Source organism: Lepidothrix coronata, unplaced genomic scaffold (assembly GCF_001604755.1).
Source record: "Lepidothrix coronata isolate B3197 unplaced genomic scaffold, Lepidothrix_coronata-1.0 Scaffold74, whole genome shotgun sequence".
Classification (NCBI taxonomy): domain Eukaryota; kingdom Metazoa; phylum Chordata; class Aves; order Passeriformes; family Pipridae; genus Lepidothrix; species Lepidothrix coronata.
In genome coordinates, this window is record NW_016690254.1 from 4,369,174 (window position 1) to 4,375,660 (window position 6,487).

Sequence of the window (6,487 nt, forward strand, 5' to 3'; positions counted from 1 at the left end):
GCATTGGTTTCCCTTCTGATCAAGCACCTGTTTTCAGCAGACTTCACTTATGCTTTTGCTGTAATTCTAGACCATGGCTTCTTGCTTTTGGTTACACATTGATATATATTAACTGGTTTGATAAAACCTCTCAAGGCTAAGCATTATTAGGGTTATTTCATCTTACCATGGCCTTCACTTATTGGGCTGAAGCCCAATTCTAATGCCTTTTTAAGAAAGGGCTTTTTAAGAAAGGTCTACTCTCTAACTGGAGCTTAGTCCAGCTAGTGTAATTTGCAAAATAACTTACGTGTTACAATTCTGTGTGTGTTTGGTAATTCAGTGAAATAAGCTGTCCTTTGGTGGGAAAACATTGATCCATTCTACAATTCTGTGATAATTCCACGAGCTACTCAATCAGCAATGTAAAGTGAGAAATCAGCCTCCAGGTCTATGTTGTGTCAGCTGCCTAATGCCATTGATTTATGAGTTCCTGATTCTCATTCTAGTGAGTATCAACTGCTCACATCAATATTATATGCTCACATATTTTTGAAGATGCAGTGTTAAACAAAAAATATGTTTTAAAATGTTGGAAGAAGTTATTAGGTTTGTATGGGGAAATCCCATTTGTCTGATTGAGGTAAAGAGGAGAGCATGTGTGGTACAAAGAGGTTGAATGTCTGAAGCTACAATGTGTTCCTGTTACGATGTGTTGGATGTATTAGAGTAATCAGTGTTGTCTCATGTGTGAAAACAACATTGTGATGCAGATTGTAGCTGTCAGATGACTCTCAATTATAAAATAATCTTTAGAGACGGAGAAATGGAACCATGCAGTAAATGACACAATTTATTAATCAAATTTATCATCTTATTCTGCTTTTCCTGAAGCTGAGGAGTTACTTGTGAATTCACTGCACTCATTGCTCCTAATTATAATCACATGTGAGGAAGCTGGCTTCTGGACACCAGCTGATGCTACTCGTGTTTTACTGAATCATATAAGACACATGACCCTCCTTGTGCAAGCATCAAATCTGGGCATTTGTGTTCTTGTGACTGAACGCAATTAATCCAGTAATTTTTCTGAGTCAGTGGAATTTCAGTGACTTTGCATCTCTCAGAAACCTCAAGTGAATTAAAACAAGAATTCGATTTGATTGTATGGAAAAAAAGTTTTCTCCTAATGTTAAAAGGGACTACAATTTCCATTAACTGTACCTGAACTCCTATTAATTCAAGGCAAAGCACTAAAATGGAATGACTCAGTGGGATTAACTGATGTATAGTAATTAGACATGATTTTTAAAAGAAAAAAAAATCATTTATATCATCCAGGAAGTCAGCAAATTCTCAGTACATAAAATTTCTTTTTCTGTTGTTGGAGAAAATTAGTGATCATGTGCTCAAACCAAGTGTTTTATAAACCCGCAATTTAGACAATGGTGTTACTCAAGTGACGATTCTCTACTGCACCTGAGGCAAGAGAGTTTAGAAATTTCTTCTCTGCCTGACTTTATATAGAGAAATATCTTTTGGTATAGATGAAAGGACTTACTGACATGAGTAGAGTAGTTCACAAACTTACATATGTCTTTATTCACTTTTACTGAATAGCTACCAAAAATTATTTTTCCTTTCAACTTGTCTAGTTAACATAATCATATTGTTCAGTCTTCCTATAATGGAGTAAATCTTTCTAAATGCCTTATGATTTTTTTATTGGGACAAATCCATTCCCCCTACACTCCAGAATAAGACTTCCAGACTCATGGGATATGGCAGTCATTAAATATATGGGTCTAGTTGACCATAGCACACAGGCCAATAAATCCACAGAGTTCTGCAGACACTTTCATTTTATAATTTAGTAGAGGATTGTACATTTTATGGAGAGAATTTTTCCACCCCTTAGTGAATTTTGTGTAAGATATTCACCAAGATTATAATCTAGCAACTGTAAGTAGAGGAAATACATTAATTTCACCAGCATTATTCATTATCTATGGCAGTTCAAGGGATGTTGAATGTATCCCCCCCTTCCCTTTGTCTTTAGATAAAAAGCTTTCAGCAAATGGTAACAAAGCTAAAAGTTCAGTTTCTAGCATTGGAAAATGAACTTTTATGAAAAATCAAACCAAACCAAAACCCCAATATTTATTAAAATGTTTATGGAAAAAAAACAACAACAAATTAAATATGCCTACCTCCTCTTTTGCAGGTGTTTTTATTCTGTATAAATTAATATTTTTTAATGAACCTGTGATTGCCACTTATGGTTTGTCCTAGCTTCCCTCCATCATGATTGCTGTATTTTTGTGCCCAACACTCTGGAAAGTGACGGTGACAACAATTGCCTAATGCATTGAAACTAAAACTAATTGTTCCTGCAATTTGTGGAAGAGAGAAAAGGCTGCTAATGGACAATTATTTTAGCTCATTTTTATTTCCTGCTATTATGTGTGAGTTATGGATACTGAAATTTCACAGTATTGCATTTAAAAAACAGGTTGAATAGAACATAAAACCCACCCTAAATCTAACTTGTATAAACCAATTAAAAATAATCCAATTTCATTCATTAGACAGACTGAGGCCTGAAACAATAAATACGTGTGTGCACTTGAATCTGACTGTCTGAATAGTCCCAGTGAATCCTAACAAAGGAGCTTAGGATTTGGGGAGCAAAATTACCTGGAGCTCTGGTAGCAAAGTTCTGACACTTTTGATTCTGTCAATTTAAGATTTTAAAGTTCTCAGTCTTTTCCCTCCCTCTTCTCTAGATATAAGACAGCCAAGTAATAAATCTATCAAGACCTCATCTCTTCAATTCACACCTCAACACCGAATTTTATACTACAGTCCTGGACTGTGAATTTTGGTGATTGAAGTATGGTAAAATCTATTTTTCTACCCTTGGCAAAAGAACTCTGGCAACATAGTAGAGGCACTGGTACTTTTACTGCCACCATTAAATCAGATCCCTCAGTGAAAGGTGCATTGCAGCCTAGAAAAAGCACAAGTTTTCATGGAAGTAGATGAGGGAAGGAATCTATTATAAATTGTGATATAGTTCTTGAGGACTCATCAGAGACAGATTTTTCTATGTTATTTCTAAGCATGAATTTCTCTTTTGCTTTTAAGAGGCATTTGCATTACAGGATGCTTTCACAAAATGATTTGGCACTTCAATTCATTATTTATCCTTCTAAAACGGAGCTGACCTAAAATCTCCATGTTGCAGTGTTGCTGTAGGAGTGTTAATATTAATGCTGTTTTTTTAACTCCAACACTAGTGGGTTTAGGCAACAATGTTAATTATAAAATTCTTAAAAACATTATGCTTTCTTTTACCTTTTGAATACTCGATCACAGCAGTCACTTTAAACCATATAGTACTAGATGCTTCTACCTGAGATTTCATTTTGGCCTGTCTACTGTTTTAGATATGAGACAATAGCTAAATTTTAAAATCACTAAAATGAATGGCTCCCATGCAGAAGTGAACTGGTATCTTCAGAGGGAGAGGGTAAAAGAAATGAAGACCCATTTCAAGTCCTCTGTTCTCAGCATATCTGAGAAAAGGTTCTGAATTCTGCTTATTCCTTATGATGAACTGTTGGTTTCATGAAAGATAGCTTCTGCTGAATGTCATGCATGCTCCTGCATTCCTGTGAATATCAGTAGAATTGAAAAACCATTGAATTGAAGCGGAAGATTAAATTCTAGCAAATGATTTCTTACAGGAGCTGACTAAGGCCAATCAAAATAATGCCACCAGCTCCTTTTCGGATTAATTTTTCTGCTTGTTTAGTGAGTTCAATGAACTCACTGAGTACTAGATTTGAATCAAAGGCAGCAACATCAGTTTTAGGTTGGTGATAAGGGGAAAGGATTTGAGCTGTTCCTTCTAATATTATCAAGCCATTCCATTATCTTAATTATACAAGAATTTCGGAGCTTGTCCTTGGCTCATGAGCTAAGGCTTACCTACCGAGTCCTAGGGAAAGTAATCCAACTTGAGCATTTTTAAATGCTTATTGATATCCTTACTAATCCATTTAAATATTTTTAAATGAATTTGTCCTTTCCTGACTACTCAATAGCATTGAATTAGTATGACTACAAGGAGGAAGAAACGGAGTCACAGTTGTTCAAGGCATAGGTTCAGGGAAACTCTGCAAGAAATAATCTATCCCAAATGGACCAACAAATTCAGTTCTTACCCATATAAAAGGACTGTGTGTTACTTCTCCCATGCATGTAACTTTGTCTTTCCATTTTCTATATAATGTCACAATTTCTTTTGTATATAATTTTTTCTCATTTTGTGGTCAGCTGTAAGAGACCAAGCTTAAACTTATGAATTAAGAACAAATTTAAATCTTTAGGGCTTTGGATTTGGACCTGTGCTTTGGGACTACCTTTCTCTTTTCTTCTCTCTTTCTTTCTTCATTACCAATTGACTTCTGAGTGGAATGATGTTCTAGCACTCAGAGGCACACATAATTAGCAATGTAGTATGTTCTTCGGTGGATAATGAGGGACTTATTTATGTACTTCTTTCCCTGAAATGAAGTGATCTGGATACTGTGAAGTCATGAGTGAAGTGATGTAAACACTGTGATGGCATGAACAGCACAAAGGAATCAACATTGATCACTCTGATTTTCTTTTAGAATCAGAATGGTAGTAATATAAGTAAACCCCTAAGCCGAGTGATCTATTGTTGTTTCGGATTCAGGTTCACATAGCCTTACAGGCTGAAGGGAAGAAGTTTCCATAAATTTGGGGAATAAATAACTATTTGAGAACCATTATACTTTACAGTCTTTTGTTAGGTGAGTAGAACTACAGAGCATATTTCAATTTCTGCTGTAGATATTAATTCTTGCTGCCTCTACCCATGTCTGTCCGTCAAAGAAAAGCAAAGATTTTATGTACATGATATAAATATATGCAGTCTACAGTTTTCATTCCACATGACAATAGCCTTATGAAATATAATAACTTCTAGTTATCACATAATGTGGCTCAAGGTGCATGTAAAGCAGAGAATTATAGACATTATGAAGCATCCATATCCATGGGGTGCAAAGAAAAATCCCATTTTCACATGGGGCTTAGATTTTAAATTCTTTCTTGAGATGAAGACATTAATATTTTGATAGTAAAGGGTCGTTTTTCAGTAGCATTCACAGATTGCCAGTAAAAGATAATGTTTCCCTAGTGGACAAGCTTTTTTACAATATGTCTTCCACATGCTAATGAAATCCCCAGAAAGCAATGGTTGGTTCTGTAGTTTGCTAGATAAAGAGAAAAGGGGAAAAAAAAAAGACTTAAGAGAATACTTTGTACTGAATAATCTATCTGATTTATTTCACTCCTCTTTCTGCTTGCAGAATATATGAAAATCTATTTAAATTTCAGATTTTTATGGATTTGTTTGTTATTCAGAAATGCTCAGTAAGCTACATTTTTGTATTCTTATTGAAATGCCACAACATGATCCAATGGTGACCTAAGTAATATTTTATTTTCCTGATTGGATAATTTAAATACCACTCCTAGGAAGAGAGAAATCTATCTCTGAGAATTTCTTAAAAACATATTTGTATAAGAGTTATCACCAGTACCAGAACTACAATTAGCAGCTGCAGCACCTCAGGGCTCTTCTCCCTTTTCCTCTGAGAAATGCTTTTTAAAGTTCCCAGGAGATACAACTGTTTTTCATTAATACAGAGAACTTGGAATCTTCACCCAGTGGTGCTTTAATGAGACATAATAGCAGAAATAACTGGGAATTTCTAATGACAGAATTGCACTCCTTGGGAAATTCCATTTTGTTCTAATAGGAACTTCTCACAGTAACATAATGGTTTCTAAGAAATTAAGGGCTTGGGAAAAGTTAGGGAAGAGCAAGGCAGAAAAGAGGCTCACCCATACCGAGAGAGCCTGGTGGTTGGGCTGTTCAGTGTGAAATGGGGAGAGCACCTTAGGTTGAGTTGCAGCCTCATTAAAAACAAATCTTTTGTCTCCTACTGGGAATCCCAAATAATGCTTTTAAGTCACCATAGATTGGCAAGGTGTGTCTTTCCTGTTGGAGATATCTTGCTTTGCATATTCAACTAAATATTCAACATATGAATTTCTTGAAACTGTATAATCTGTATCCTGGGGGAATAGCTAAAATTTCAGACAGCTTTTAATTTCAAAAGGTGTCTTTCATTATTATTATTGGAGCTAGAGTTCAAAAATTGCAGCATTTTGGATAAGCATCTTTGAATTCATTTGGGACATAGCATAGCAATTCTGCTTTTGTTGAAAAATAAGGGGTAAATTCACACTCTTATCTTTACTCTGTATTGGCCTGCTTTTGGTTTGTTATCCATCATAAGCATCATGTCAGACTAGAATCTCTTATTTAGTTAACTGTCCTAAGAGAGAGTAACTCACTCCCCGCCAAGTAACTCAAAACAATAAGTGAAGGTGGATGTAGTCTTCT